At 39.5% G+C, this 15,717-nt stretch overlaps 1 long non-coding RNA gene across 1 annotated transcript; it reads left to right on the top strand.

Moving 5' to 3' along the window:
* Positions 1–1,068: 1,068 nt before the first annotated feature.
* Positions 1,069–3,859, top strand: LOC120438219. The gene is made up of 3 exons (XR_005611731.1): positions 1,069–1,177; positions 3,629–3,720; positions 3,799–3,859. It is a non-coding gene; the product is annotated as an uncharacterized LOC120438219 (long non-coding RNA).
* Positions 3,860–15,717: the final 11,858 nt, after the last annotated feature.

Genomic DNA, 15,717 nt, shown 5'->3' with positions numbered 1-15,717 from the left:
CTGAAAATGTTGAAATGTACTCACTCACTTTTTATTGTTATTTGTAAATATGTGTACAAATGGTTTTTTTTTTTTTTTTTTTTTTGTACTGTTTTATCAATAAATCTCAGCAACAAGGAAATACACCCATGTGTTGATTTCTCCCTAAGAAGGCAAACTGAAACACAAGTTTCCTTGTGGCTCAGGAAACTAACCACTCCAAGTCGTTCAGCATGGCCCCACCGTATTTACATAACAAAAGCAGCTGTTCACAGGTGATTAAGGATATTAGCTAAAAGCCTACCAGCCATCTGGCTCGACGGTGGGTTTTATAGGTAGAAAAGCCAAATGGCTCTTCTCTGGGACTTCTAGTGTTAATGTTTAAAATAAATACATAATACTAATCACCTCTAATTCACAAATGTGGTCCACAGAGCATCGTCTGTACCAGTTTTATGAAACACCTATGAACTGGAGGGATGCCCACGCTTTCTGCAAAGTGCACGAATTTGACCTGGCTACCATAGACAGCATGGAGGACCACAGGCGGCTGTTGGAGAGCACTGGCCATCCTGATACAGGAATCATCTGGATTGGCTTGGTGAAATCAGACACCGAACAGTGGGTGTGGTCTGAGGGCATTGGGGCAGTTACTGTTTTCAATTTCAGTGCAAACAAAGGAGCTGGTGACTGTGTATGGATGGGAACAAACGGGTATTGGAACGCTGACACTTGCAGCAACAAGAGGCCTTTCATGTGCTTTGAATGTAACTCACAAGTAAAACTTCAAGTAATTATCTAAATGTCAGAGATAAAGTGATTTTACTCATATTAATCAATATTTTTTTCTCAGATGACAGCAATGGAAGAGAGCACTACACTGTATATTCAACACCTACATCATGGCGAGTTGCTCAAAGTTACTGTAGACAATATCACACCGACCTGGTCAGTGTGAAAACTACTGAGCAGCATATACAAGTTATAAAGAACGCAGGCAGCTACAGCGTCTGGATCGGGTTGTTCAGAGACAGCTGGAAGTGGTCTGATGGAAGCTCGGGCTCTTTCAGGAACTGGTTTAAAGATGCTCCTGATAATGCTGGCGGCAATCAGTACTGTTCTACATCTGCGGATTTCTACCAGATGCAGTGGGATGATCATCCTTGTGATCAGATACGTTCTTTTGCCTGCAACACCAGTGAGTAATTATTCACAATCTGATACACATGTTTTACTCTTCTGTGCTTAAATGCAATTTTTGTTCTATTTACTTTTTCTATGAGGCCTTGGTATACTGTAATTTAGGAAATCTCATCAGTATTTTTTCTGTCACTGTGGCAGCAGTCAAAAAGGTGTATGTCAGGTTACACATGGTTGCAGAGAGGTTTTCGGGTTTAATATAGCTATGGCATAGATTTCATTCTGAAACATAAATTCCCAGGAAGGTTGAGCCCCGCCACTCTTTAAAAAAAGGTCATTTTCATTGCTTGTATCCTCAGTCTCACTTTTTTCAGTCACTATCCAGCACTTGTGACTGTAGGACAGGGCAGGGACATAAATCCACCAGTAAATTACCCTCACTGGTGAACAAGACCACCGGATACATCTGCCTAAAAATGTTGTCCATAAAAGATTTGAACTGGTGAGTAAGAGCAGCTCTAAGAGAAGCTCTCAAAGCTTACTATAAGTCTTTAAATCTCCCTTAGATTGTTGATGATGCCTTCAATGGATCTGAAAACAAACATGTACCAATGAAATTAATCTAGAATTAAAGGTCAATATAAAGCTACTCCATGAGCGGAATATGGAATCAGCCAGAAAAAGCCAGGAAAACTATTCTCCATACTGACTGACTGCTATTCAGGTAGCTGTGCAATACATATTACCACTAGAAAAGCCTAATTTGATTATTGTTTTATGCAGACCTCAAACAAATCGATATCGATATCAAAATCATATTAAAATCTCTATGTGGTTTAAGATTCTCACCATATATTTAACAAAGCTGACATGCTTGGTTGCTGTAATTAACCTATAATGTCTGGTACACTGTTTGAAACTCTATATATTTCTTATGAGCACTCCTCAGCTGCATTCATTCATAATTTGATGGCCCTGGTTTAATTTTAACCCAGTGAAAGTGACATCAGTTGTGCACAAAGTCCTTGAACATTTAAATACGTGAATTCAGCACACCTTGACCATTTGTAGCCATTGATTTAAAGCTAGCTGCTCACTTTATTGCCCCACCAGTTACTTACTTATGTTTTTAACTGGTCTTTAGATACAAATGAAATTTCAATCTGATTTTTTTTTTTTAAGATGGGGATTAATCAGTCTTAAACAATTAGTGGTTGATTTCTAGCTGAAAGATTTCCCGACTGTAAATAAGATTCTAAGTAATTTTCAATCAGGCTTCAGGAAAAAATAGAGTTCTCAGGGCTCTGAGATTTAGTTAGAATCTCAATAGAATTGCAAATGATGAGTCCCTCTTAGATCTCACGTTCAGCAACTGGTGAAATTTTTTTAATTGAGAATTGTTTGTTTTTTTCTTTTTTCTTTTTTACCTTAGAATAAAGTCCTGCTTGTCCATTGAGGCAAGAAAGAAACTTATTGTTTTCACTTCTTTGTCTGTAATGTCTGTTATGGAGCATTGAGATAAATTACAAATTTTAAAGCCCTACTACGTTGTATGTGCTGGTTGTATCTGTTTTGTCATGTAGACTCAACCACTGGTATATTCTTTTTTCTAAGGCGATTCTAGGTTTGTTTCTATCTTGTTTACAGACTAACATTAATCAAAAAATGTGGGGAGTTTTTGTCTTAGGTCCAAAGAATTCTTCCTTTCAATCTGTGTCGATGGTCCCCATTAGTTTTTAACACAAATAGCGTTCAACTTTGCACGTCTTTCTTCCTGGAATCGGCTGCAGCATCAACTAAAACTTCAGTAAATGGTCTGCTTAACAAATTTAAGGCAGTTTTAAATAACTTCAATGCAGTTAATTCAGGCCGAAAATGTTTTGCCTGATTTTTTTTTTTTTTCATTTCTGGCCTTAGAAAAGTACTTTTACCAAGGTATTCAATCTTTATTGATACCGCCTCCTAAGCTGACCAAACTGATGATTACCACCACAATACCAACCAACTTTTGGTCACCACTCTGTATGACCACCTCAGCAATGGAACTACAGGACATAGTAGAGTCAGACTGGATTTCTGCAGCATCTTTCATTATGCTGTGAAAGTAGTGGAAGTGGGAATTGAAGATCCTGCAGACTGGGGCTTCTCCCAACACACCCTTAGCTCAGCTCTTCTCTCCTCCCGAGTGCCCAGAACATACAGCTGCAGATATAATGAGACATTTACAAAATCGCACATTAAGGAGTTACATGTCAAGACGAGAAGGTTGTTATCTGGAGTGAAATAGAGTTTGCTAGCATAAAAGCATGAATTCAAGTCAATAAGGGAAATATGTTATTATATGAGACTTTGATCAGCATAAATTTTAAAACCTAATGCAGAGAAACTACTTTTTAATCCTCTAACTTTCCCAACTGTTTTGTAAAATTGCATCCTTTACACATATGTAGGGTATTTGTGAATGTATTAAACTTACATTTTAATTATTTACTTTTGTTTTGGGATTTAGAACGTAAAACCAAGAGATTTGTGGTGAAACTGAAAATAAGCTCTGACAGGAACCTGAATCTTCCATCAGTGAGTGACTCTCTCCTGCAGCAGGTGAGACACACGTACCATAAACACTTCCACACAAATAAAAAGTGGGATGAACCGTTTCAGTTTCGTTTCTGCTCACAGTTTCATTCACAGCTAGAAGAGCAGGGTGTGACAAATTTTACAGTGAGCTGGCGTGCCAACAACAATGACACAATCTTCCATCCCTAACAAGGTAAAGACAATGAACTGACCATCAGCTTTCACTGTTGTGCCAACCCAGCCTAACCTGCTACTCTTTGACTTTTGTTTTACTGCAAATGAAACCTCATAATTCACATCCATATTTCTAAATGTCGTATTTGACAAATGTTTCCTTTTTCTTTTTTTAATTTTAAATACAGGTAATTCTCAAGTAGCAGATGGTCACAGAAGTCAGATTCATCAAGTGCTTTTGTGTACGTACAAGGACTTACTTTGGCGTACACTGTATTTTTTTTCTTTTAAATTACACAAAGTAGTTTGGTTGTTTACATTTTAATTTATATATATATATTTCTTTTTTCTTTCTTTTTTCTTTTTATTTCTTTGCCATTGTAGCCTGAAATGTACCATTTTGTAATTACTATAATTTTTCTGAACCATATGCATTTATACAGATTAAGGATGAATATTCACAACACAATTATGTATTAAGCAATAGAGATGCTATCCGGTCTTTAAGTCTGACGTCATTAGCCATTTCCAGGTCCAAACTCCGCTGCACATCCCAAAGTCAAAGGAACTCTGCGGCATCACTGAGGGTTGCAAACTGTCTAAATTCTTTCATCTTTAATAAAATGATCAGCATAACATAAACACAGTGAAGCCGGAGGATGAACGCTAACTTTTTTCCACTTGATAAAAGTTAATGTGAGGGTTCCTGATGGTTAAGCTGACAGTGATCACTGACTGTTTTTAGGGGCTTGTTCAGATTAAACAGAACAAGATACAAAGCATTAAAACGTGTTAAAAGCACGACAGCCTTAATAAACACAGAGTAGTTCGGGCCCGGAAGCAGGATCCATACATCATCACTTAAAGACCAGCTCTTGGGGCAGAGATAGCTCAGTAGACAGAGTGTTCGCCACATGATCGGAAGGTTGGGCGTTCAAATCCTCCAAACAGCGGCTATCCTGGATTGGTAGCTGCCCACTGTATCACTGAGTGAATGGGTTAAACGCAGAGGACTAAGCATTTTTCTACGGGATTAATAAAGTATACATTAACAATGAGATTCAAGATAAGGCAAATTCCATCATATTCGACACATCTGTAAAGCAGAAATATCAGTAAAATGCACAGGAAGTAATATGACTGAAATATTAATAAAATAACTTAATATATTTGTGAATAGCACACTTTTATGGCATTTGTCAACACCATTAAAAAAGGGTCAACACCATCAGACAAAAATCCTGATGGTGTTGACAAAATACCCTACCTACTTTCTCTCATAACACCTTTTTCTGACAGAAGCATCTTGTTTGTCATCAGTTGCTTATGGCCGCTACAATCCACCTAAATGAAGATCTTTTTACAAAACAAATTAAATAAAATCTTGCATTATATCGACTGTGGTGTTGAAATACTATGGTTGTGACAAAGGGTTTTATCAGAAAGGTATGCAATAAATGAAATAAGAATAAAAAACTTATCAGAGCAGTGACCTCATGGCATGTGTATCAAACAGGAAGTGGTAAAGGGGTCCTCAGAGTGTAAACTATCCACAATAATTCATGATTTTTTTGTACTTTTTGAAAATCTGATGGTTTTGATAAAAACTGGACACGATTTTAATCAATTAAAAAATATGTAAAACTTAATTTTCAATTGCATATTTTGATATTATATAAGGTATTGACTTAAATACTTAGTGACAAGATCCATGACGTTTAGTTTTACATTACTTTAATTTTTATATTTCTGTATTTTAATATTATCACACCTGCTTATGGACAATGGATTTTTAAGGTACTGGTAATGTATTGTACCATTTAAAATAAATATATGTATAAAAATGCAAAATCATACTTTTGTTGTATTAATATTGCCTTGGTTGGTCTTTTAGTCAGTTGGGTTAACACTTGTATGCATATTTTTAACCCCAAAATTGGGTTTTATCTGGCGGACATGTTTTGTCCCTTATTTCAAGAATCACTGATATGCAACATTCTCTAACTGTAAGGAATTTGTTTAACATTTAAAGCTATTATCTGCATATTCCAGCATATAAAATAAAATAGTTTTTTGTCTTTACACTCACTCTTTCAAATAAATGCAAGTAAAACACAGCAGAAAATAAATAAAATCAAAGACTCAGCAGTCCTGTTGCTTTATTTTCACCTGTATAGCAGGAGTGGGGCAGGTGGAGGTTTGCCCTGGTGCAGCAGTGCTGCAGCCGTCATGTCAGAGGAACAATCCAAGAGTTTCTCTGTGAATTTCACATTTCACAGTGCTTGCTCAGAAGTTTAGGGTTTTTTTCGCTGTAAAAAGAAGTTTTCTTCCCACGGAGTGAAAAGCGGACTCTAATGTTTTTGTCACTTTTTACGGAATCAAACTCAAAGGTCAGTACTTCCATGCTTTAAACGCTGCGTGGTCATACTCTCTTCCGCACTCGTTCATGGCTGTTGCCATGAACGCCGCACTCGCTTACGTCGTTGTCATCACACACGAAATCTCCGTTTAGTAACGCAGCATGCTTACAGGAAAGTAACGGTAATCTAATTACCTTTTTGCAATAGTATTCCCTTACTACTTTACTCTTTACTTGAAAAAAGTAATCGGATTACGGTTTACTCCCCATCTCTAGTTATGACATAAAAAGGTAAGATGAATGTCAGATGAACCTTTATACTTTTATTTTTGCTCACAGTTTTGTTCACAGCTTGAGGAGCAGGGTGTAACAAACTTTAGCTCATCACAGACAACAAGTCCATCATATGCTATCATGTATTATGTATTAATATTTTCATTTATTTCTTAATGTTTTGTTATGTTTGAATCTGTGTGTATACACATGTTTGAGTTTAATAATATAGCATAAAGTATTATTAACTAACTGAAAACTAAAAGATTGCGCTGAATCATGTTCCTATTCCAGACTCCGTTTTCTTTTACTTGATTAGTAAAATAATTTAAAAGATGTGCGACAAGTCCATGTAGGGCCTTAGATGGAAAAGGTAAGATTTTAATTTAATCAATTAATTAATTAAAATTTCCATAATGTTACACTGATGAAATAAAGATGGCTTGTTATAAAAAATTAAAAATTGTGTGTTTGTGTGTGTGTGTGTGTGTGTACGGTGGTGGTGGTGGAGGTAGTAGTGGTTGATGGGGTAGTATGTTATATTCACTATGCGGCTCAAAATTAGAACTAAAGATTCTACAGAACAACAAACATATTTGGTCTTTACATTGTGACACTTTGACTTGAAGACTTTTTTAAGACTCAAAAATTTAAAAAGTGTCAAATTTCAGCACACCCCTTGATACTTGATGGCCTTTAATTTAAAAAAAAATGAAAATGGAGGTTTTGTTCAATTAAATATAGTAAAATTATTAAAATAAACAAATAAATAAAGACCTGAAATCAGCTGATTGTAACGAGGTGGACTTTACTACTTTACTGATTTTCATTCCTGCTGAAACATGTGTGAGCCATTGAAGGTATTTTTACTCAATACAATTGTATCACTAACATGTTTGATCACCAAGGAGAGATGAAATCACACCCAGCACAAAGAACATACGTAACACCAAAGAGACGGGAATGTGCAGTATGCAGCAGGCATGGATCAGACTGTTTAAATACCATTCTTGGGCTCTCCAGTCATCCACACACCTGCTGCAACTCTATCAGGTGAATAAGCAGAAATACTAATTGCTTGTTTTGAAAAGACTTGATCACAAATAGCACAAATATTCTATATTGAGCTGTTAAAATTTTGTCTTTACTTAACAGCCTCGACTATTAAGAACTTAACAACTCTAACTGTAATCATTCATAAATCTATTTGTTGATTCACTAATTTAGTGCGCAGATATTTGTTTTATTATTCTATGTTTGCAAATCCTTTGGTGTTAGCAATCATTATATTTTAGTAATCAATTATGAGAGACCCTAAAATGTTAACACTTTCTAACAAGTGTAACTCAGTAATAAGCAGTTCAAATAATTTTGCAACTCAGAAGTTATAGATGAATAATGTTTCCTTCCTGCTGTTTCCTGTTGTAGAGGTCAAATGTTCACTGGCACAAACAACATGATCTGTAACAGGACTGGTGTAAGAGCACTGAGAAGCTTTAACGCGGAATACTTACTTAGTACTTAACAATGTACATTTGCAGCTCAATATTTTTACTCTTGGACTCTATGGAGTAGCCTACATGAGTCATAGTTCAAAATAAATCTTCCTAATCTTACAGTAGATTGAGACTTTGTACACTCCATTAGTTCATCCTCTGTTATTTTAACTATTTTAGCTTCTCTCGCTTTAAGAGCCCAAGAACCAGCAAGAAATGGTTCTTTGGGGCACCTTTAATGGTTTTTCAAAGAACCATTTTTAAAAAGGTCCTTCAAATGGTTCTTTAAAAAAACATTTTAAAGAACCTTTTTTGAAATGGTTCTTTAAAGAACCATTTTTATTCTTTCAAAATAAAATGTATCATAAATTGATACCTGCAGTCGACCTGTGATGGACTCCAGTTTGGCCTCTCGCCGCAGCCTCTGAACACACAAACACAACTTGCATCTAAAGCAGGAGGTGTAGATTTGTTTTTTGCTGCGCAGCAAATGTGAGCACAAAGCCTCACTTTGTACAAGCCTGCTATTAAAGTTCTCCTCTATGCAGACGACTTTCCTGTTTTCAAGGCACAACTTGGATCTGCTGTACGAATCTTATGCATACACACTAAATGAAACAGTAGTGTGTACGACTCCAGATTCTGATCCCTCGTCCTAATATGGTCCCAAAAGGCTCACAAAAACCCACATAGCAATAGCAATAAAGCAAATGTTGAGGCTTCAAAATACAAAGTCCATAAACCAATGGCTGACATGGGTTTTATCACAAGGGTGATAAATATACAACATATGGTCTTAAGACTAAAAGTATAATACAGATTTTAGTCTGAGACATCTGATCTTCATTTACCTGCAGATTGACTATACGTGCCTGCTCTGTGGTCTTGCACAACGTTTTGCAAATCACTATTTACTACAGGAAGTCAGTGAACTAAAACAAGTCATCTTTCTTTGTGAGAGGACACTATTAATGAAAGTAAACCTCAATGTTGGAACTGTGAACAGAATTATTGTGCCGCCCCCCCCCCGAGGTTGCCATAGTACGATGTGTCTAACGTCACTCTCTCACTCTCTCTGTCATTTATTTGGCTCGACACACAAATTAATAAATTGCTCAGTGATGAACAAGTACTGAGATCATTTACCTAAGCAGTGTGCTTTGGGGGGTGGGGGGTAGGGTCTTTAGAATCAGAATCAGAAAGGGTTTTATTGCCAAATGTTGAGCAGGTTTACAACATCAGGAAATTGCTGCGGTACTTAGTGCAAACATAATGTTATACAACGCTTAAATAGACATAAAAATAAGAATTAAAAGTGCTAAGAGGATAGATATGTACATGAGTGCAGGTGGTGATCAGTGCCAGACATGGAATGATGCAGTGAACACAGAGTAGGGTCACGTGTTATTGGTGGGAACAGTCATATGGTTATTGTTCATGAGTCCAACAGCAGAGGGGAAAAAACTGTTCTTATGGCGAGACGTTCTGGTGCGAATGGACCAGAGCCTCCTGCCTGAGGGGAGCAGGTCAAACAGACTGTGTCCAGGGTGAGAAGGGTCAGCTGTGATCCGAGCTGCATGCCCCAGTGTCCTGGAGGTGTACAGGTCCTGCAGAGATGGGAGTTTGCAGCCAATCACCTTCTCAGCAGAGCGCACAACATGCTGCAGTCTCTGTTTGTCCCTGATAGTGGCTCCAGCGTACCACACGGTGATGGAGGAGGTGAGGATGGACTCGATGATTGCAGTGTAGAATTGCATCATCGTGCGTGTTGGCAGGTTGAATTTCTTCAGCTGCCTCAGGAAGTACATCCTCTGCTGGGCTTTCTTTATGACGGAGGTGATGGTGGGCTCCCACTTCAGGTCCTGGGTGATGGTGGTACCCAGGAAGCGGAATGAGTCCACAGAGGTGATGAGGCTTTAGGCTTTGGCCCCCACCCCTGCCACCAGTATATTTTTAAGCAAGTATTTTTAACTTTTATTTGAATATTCAGTTTCCTACCACCTGCTCTTAAATGGTAATCACCAGGCAACCCGCCTTCTCCGATTGCACACACATGCACACAAACAAAACACACAGTATACTTCACAGCCTCATTATAGTGAATAAATATTTATGCCATTCTACACCATGAAACTTAGATAGCAAAGGATGAAGAAGCTTTTGTTCTTTAAAGAACCATTTGTAATACCTAAAGAACCATCTACAAAATAAAAAGGTTCTTTGACGTATAATGGTTCTTCAGATGTCTTTATGGTTCTTTAAAGAACCATAAAGACATCTGAAGAACCATTTAAGAACCATAATTTTTCTGAGAGTAGCGAGATTACGGTTGTGGTTAGGGCTTGAACATGAGTTACCGCCGGGAGCGTCATTCTATTGGATTTCATCCACACAGAGTAAAGCAGACAACGCGACAAAAAGCACAGACTGACACCCACTACATATACACACAGGGTAATGAGGGAATGACACACAGGAGGGGAGCACAGCTGAACCTAATTCACAAGACGAGACACAGACCTACAAAGTAAAACAGGAAACTCACAGACTGTTTAACAACACAAAACTCGGGGACACGAACAGAGCACCGAGGGAAGACGCAGGTAGGGATAATAAGGCAACACAGTTGATCTAAAATCAGACAAAAAACATGAAATTCGAGTAGAAAAAGTTTGATTTTTTACTGTAACAACCACAAACATGTTTAATAAATCATATTTCATAACTTTAAATGCAAATATAAATTGTCAATTTTAAAATCCTATGCACACGTTTTGCAAACAACAAAGTTATTTGCATCCATTTACCTTTTGCCCTTTTTTAAATCACCATTTCAAACTATTTACAGAACAATCAGCTGTTCTGCATTCAATAAGATGCCACACAAATTATTTGTGCCACTCCAAAAAAATAATTTCTGTCCACTATAAAGGAGAACATCACAGCCTGATACCTGCAGGTCTGACAGCAGCAGGTGTATCACTGCTCCGGTTTTCATTCAGCAGTTGCCTCATTGTTCTGACACACAACACAAAACCATCCACAACACTACACACGACAACACATTAACTACACACTCCAAAATCTCTCACATCTCAAAACTCGCGCTCTCTCTTTTTCTGCTCTGTCTCTTTCTCTCCGTCACTCTTAAAACTTCCCCCTCTTCTTAAACAACCAAATGTCATGTTGCCATGTCATTTTTGATTGGTCGACATGGTGCATTTTTCCACGAATCTCCAAAAGTTGAATCTGTTCATCTGGACGTAGCGTTTTGTGGGAGAAACGTTTCGTCACTCATCCAAGTGACTTCTTCAGTCTCAGCTGACTGCAGGTTTCCCCAAACCTTATAAACAGTACATTTGCATAATGACTGAAACCAGCCCACTGAAGGAACAATGGGCTGTGAGGTCAGTTCCTTAATCATAATTATGCAAATTCCCATGACCATTGATCAACAATCACTGACCAAAACCCACTGATCAAAGAACAGTGGGCTGGTTTCAGTCATTATGCAAATGTACTGTTTATAAGGTTTGGGGAAACCTGCAGTCAGCTGAGACTGAAGAAGTCACTTGGATGAGTGACGAAACGTTTCTCCCACAAAACGCTACGTCCAGATGAACAGATTCCACTTTTGGAGATTTACTTTCCTGGATGATTGAGAATGCATCAAGACATTTTTCCATGAACACTATAGGGCTGTTTTTTGTTTTGTTTTTTTCATTATTTGCTCATAAGCAGAGAGTGCTTGCTAGCGCTGTCCTTAGACAGTAAACGTAACAAAACTATTGAGGAAAAACACGCCGCGTATATATTTGACAGGGGATTTCTTTAAATCACCCTGCCGTTCTTTCTTTAGCTAAGACTCCTGAGTTAGAAAACACAAATACTGCAGTTCTTTCACTCGCGAGGACGGTCACAGAGCGCTCGCACAGGAGACACTCATGGACTTGCACTTTGTCACCGTCTGCGTTTCTTTATTTATACAAGATGTTTCTGTGTGTGTGTGTGTGTGTGTGTGTGTGTCAAGGTAACAACGTCACTCAGAGCAGCGGGTTTTTCCCTTCTCTACTCGTAAAAGAGCTGAGGTTTCACTTCTAAATGTTCTCTGAAGACAGGAAGCGGTTAGTAGCTGCACACAAGTTACTAGGTGAAAAGTCACGTAGACATGTGCTTAATAATGAATTAAGGAATACATTTCATGGAGCTGATCACATATATGTTCAATAATCTTTTAACAATATTGTTTATCATGACTCTGGTTTTACTGGCCTATCAACACAATTTAAAAACTGGTATTTATCACCGTGTTGCTTTGTCATCTTGAAGTGGTCATGTCATTGCCTTACCACGACTACTTTATTCTTCCTCAGCCAAACAGCAGCACTCATGCGATTGTTTTGCCCCCCCAGCTCCAGGTGTTGTGCCGAAAAGTGATTGTCGGGCAGAAAGTGATTGCCGTCCATGGGAGCGCGCGCAGCTGCTTAAAGCTGTAGCGCCCAGATTACTTACAGCTACTTCCGTGCAACTGATATAAGCTGCGGTAAGCTGAACACAGCTTCAACCGTCTGTTTGTTGAAAAATAGTAATGCGACCACACCGCATTTTCTTCTTAGTAACGGTAACGGCGTTGTAACGATAGAAATAGTAGTTAGTTAGATTATTCGTTACTGAAAAAAGTGACGCTGTTAGTAACGCCCTTATTCCCATCACTGGTTACTACAGTATATCAAAATGAAAACATAACTGTAATTTCAGACGTGAGGTTTTGCTAAAAAGGATGTGGGGCGACCGTGGCTTAGGGGGTTGGGATGGGCACCTGTAACCGGAAGGTCGCCGGTTCGATCCCTGGGTTCTCTGTCCTGGTCGTTGTGTCCTTGGGCAAGACACTTTACCCTACTGCCTACTGGTGTTGGCCAGCGGGGCCGATGGCGCGATATGGCAGCCTCGCTTCTATCAGTCTGCCCCAGGGCAGCTGTGGCTACAACCCTAGCTTGCCTCCACCAGTGTGTGAATATGAGCATGAATGAATAATGTCATTGTAAAGCGCTTTGGGTGCCTTGAAAAGCGCTATATAAATCCAATGCATTATTATTATACCGAACAAGGCAAAGTAAATAGTTTTTAAAGGTAAAATGTGGAGGGAAAATCAGAAGTAATTAAAAATGGCCAATGATACCCTGGACCCCAGAGGGTGCATTCAAAAGTAACACAATAGTTACTTTTCAAGTAACTAATTACTTTTAGAGTCTTGCAACTCGGTTACTAACTCAGTTACTTTCTTGAAGAAGTAACTAGTAACTATAATTAATTACTTTTTCAAAGTAACTTGCCCAACACTGCTTATCATCCCTGCTGATGCATCCAACCACTACAGAGTCATCAGCAAACTTCTGAAGATGGCAGGTCTCTGTGCAGTGGCTGAAGTCTGTAGTGTAGAGGGGGAAGAGGAAGGGGGGGAGGACAGTCCCTTGTGGTGCCCCTGTGTTGCTGATTACCTTGTCAGACTCACAATGTGAAAGACGCACATATTGTGGTCTACATGTTAGGTAATCAACAATCCAGGACACCAGAGAAGCATCCACCTGCATCGCTGTTAGCTTATCACCCAGGAGGGTCGGCCTGATGGTGTTGAATGCACTGGAAAAGTAAAAAAACATGACCCTCACAGTGCTCGCCGGCTGGTCCAGGTAGGTGTAGACACGATTGAGCAGATAGATGGTGGCGCCCTCTGTTCCGAGACAGGGCTGGTAAGCAAATTGAAGGGCATCCAGATGTGGTCTGACTATGCGTCAGAGCTGGTCCAGGATGAGCCTTTCCGGGGTCTTCATGATTTGGGAGGTCAGTGCCACAGGCCTGTAATCCTGGGGACCACTTGGACGTGGCATCTTTGGTACAGGGACGAGGCATTTTGTCTTCCACAGCACTGGGACCCTCTGCAGACTCAAACTTAACAGTTTATGGAAGACTCCACAAAGCTGGGGGGCACAGGCCTTGAGGACACGGGGACTCACTCCGTCTGGTCCAGCAGACTTGCCTGAGTGAAGTCTCCTCATTTTCCTCTGAACCTGGTATTGAGTGAAGGTGATGGGTGGGGGAGGGGTGTCAGGAATCTCACAGGAGGCAACAGCGCCATGTGAAGAGAGAGGCTGGCACAGTGGTGTGGCTCTGGATTCCAGTCTGACTATAGGTGAGGTTGTGGGGGTGTGAGCAGACACTGTGGTGTCGAATCTGTTGAAAAACAGATTCAACTTGTGAAAAGATTTTGTTTATTATTCAAATATGCTTTGCTTGTGTTTGTGTAAACTCTGAATGACGATTCACCCTGATAAACATGAAGCCTTGCCTATGCTTATCATATGCCTGTGAAGACAAGTTCCTGTGTAAAGAGGAACGGAAAGTTCCACTTAAGCAGATGTTTAGTATAGTATGAACAGAACGTTTTAGCAAGATATGCATTTGTCTGTTAAGCAATCTATATTCTTTAGCAAGATATGCATTTGCAATCTATATTCTGAGAACAGGCGGAGACTGCCTCCGTCTGCTGTGTAACCTACATGCCTATATAACCTGCAATAAAGAAGAGTACTGTGTGACTCTCTCTCGAGACGTTCACCCATGTACATGTGATTGATTATATTGTCTCACTGTGTCTCTGTTTTACTTTGGCAGCCTTCTATTTCGGAGATTTCCCCCGACATTTCTTGGTCCTTCGAAGCCGGATGAGACAGCCTATTTAAAGCAGCTCCCATAAGAGGCGCCTCACCAGGTCCCGTCGGTGCGAGAAGCCCACGTTGAAGTCTGCCGGCAGCTCACGCACTAGGTGTGTGATAAAACCCAAGAGCGTGAATTCGGGTCTTGGTCAACGTTTTACAAGCGGTCCGCACCGTCGGGGGCTGATCAGGTGCATCTGAAGAAACCAGCGCCAAGGTAAGACAGACCACTTTGAGATAATAAAGGTTTGCGCAAAAACGAAAACGAAACTTAAAAGAAATAGCTCGCCCAAGAAGGGCTGGAAGCAGAAGGCTCGCCCGCAGAGGGTTGGAAGCAGTAAAATAAATATTGAGCTCGTCTAAGAATGATTGGTAGCTCCCCGAAAGGGTAAAAATAGGCCTATAAGCTCGCCTAGAGAGGCTGGAAGCACTGCGCTCGCTTTAAGGAAGCTGGTAGCGTGAACGCGCGTTAAAACTGTCTGTCTTTTATTGTCTATCTTTGTGGTGGAATAAGTTGATTTCTACAGCACAATAAGGAGGCTGAACTATTCCACTGATTTGTTTACTGTTGGTCGCTGAAGTACTGGTGAACTGAGAGGAAGGTCGTGTTTTATCACATAAAGCCGACACCGCTTTTGAGAATAGCTCCAAAGTAGAAGGGCGTGTCGGCCACCTCTCTCTGTTCTCGTGCCAGTGAAAGCGCCGCAGGTGTGTGTGTGTATTACTAAGCGCTAAATACATAAAGAAAGAAATAAAATAAGTAGAAATAAACATATAAAACAAATAAGAAAATGGGAAATAAAGCAACAAAACTCGCTGCTGACGAGCAGTGGCTAGAAAAAAAATGTCCAGGCGCCGGAAAAATTAGTGCATATAGATGGAGAAATCCAAAGAAAACTAAATGTCCCACGTGAGAGGGAAAATGTAGCCCCTCCGCATTAACTAAATTATAAGAAACCCTCCAAGCAGAAATAAATACTGAAAAGGAAGCTAAAAAGAAATCAAA

This window comes from Oreochromis aureus, linkage group 3 (genome assembly GCF_013358895.1).
Source record: "Oreochromis aureus strain Israel breed Guangdong linkage group 3, ZZ_aureus, whole genome shotgun sequence".
Taxonomy (NCBI): domain Eukaryota; kingdom Metazoa; phylum Chordata; class Actinopteri; order Cichliformes; family Cichlidae; genus Oreochromis; species Oreochromis aureus.
This window is presented reverse-complemented; position numbering and strand designations above follow the sequence as displayed.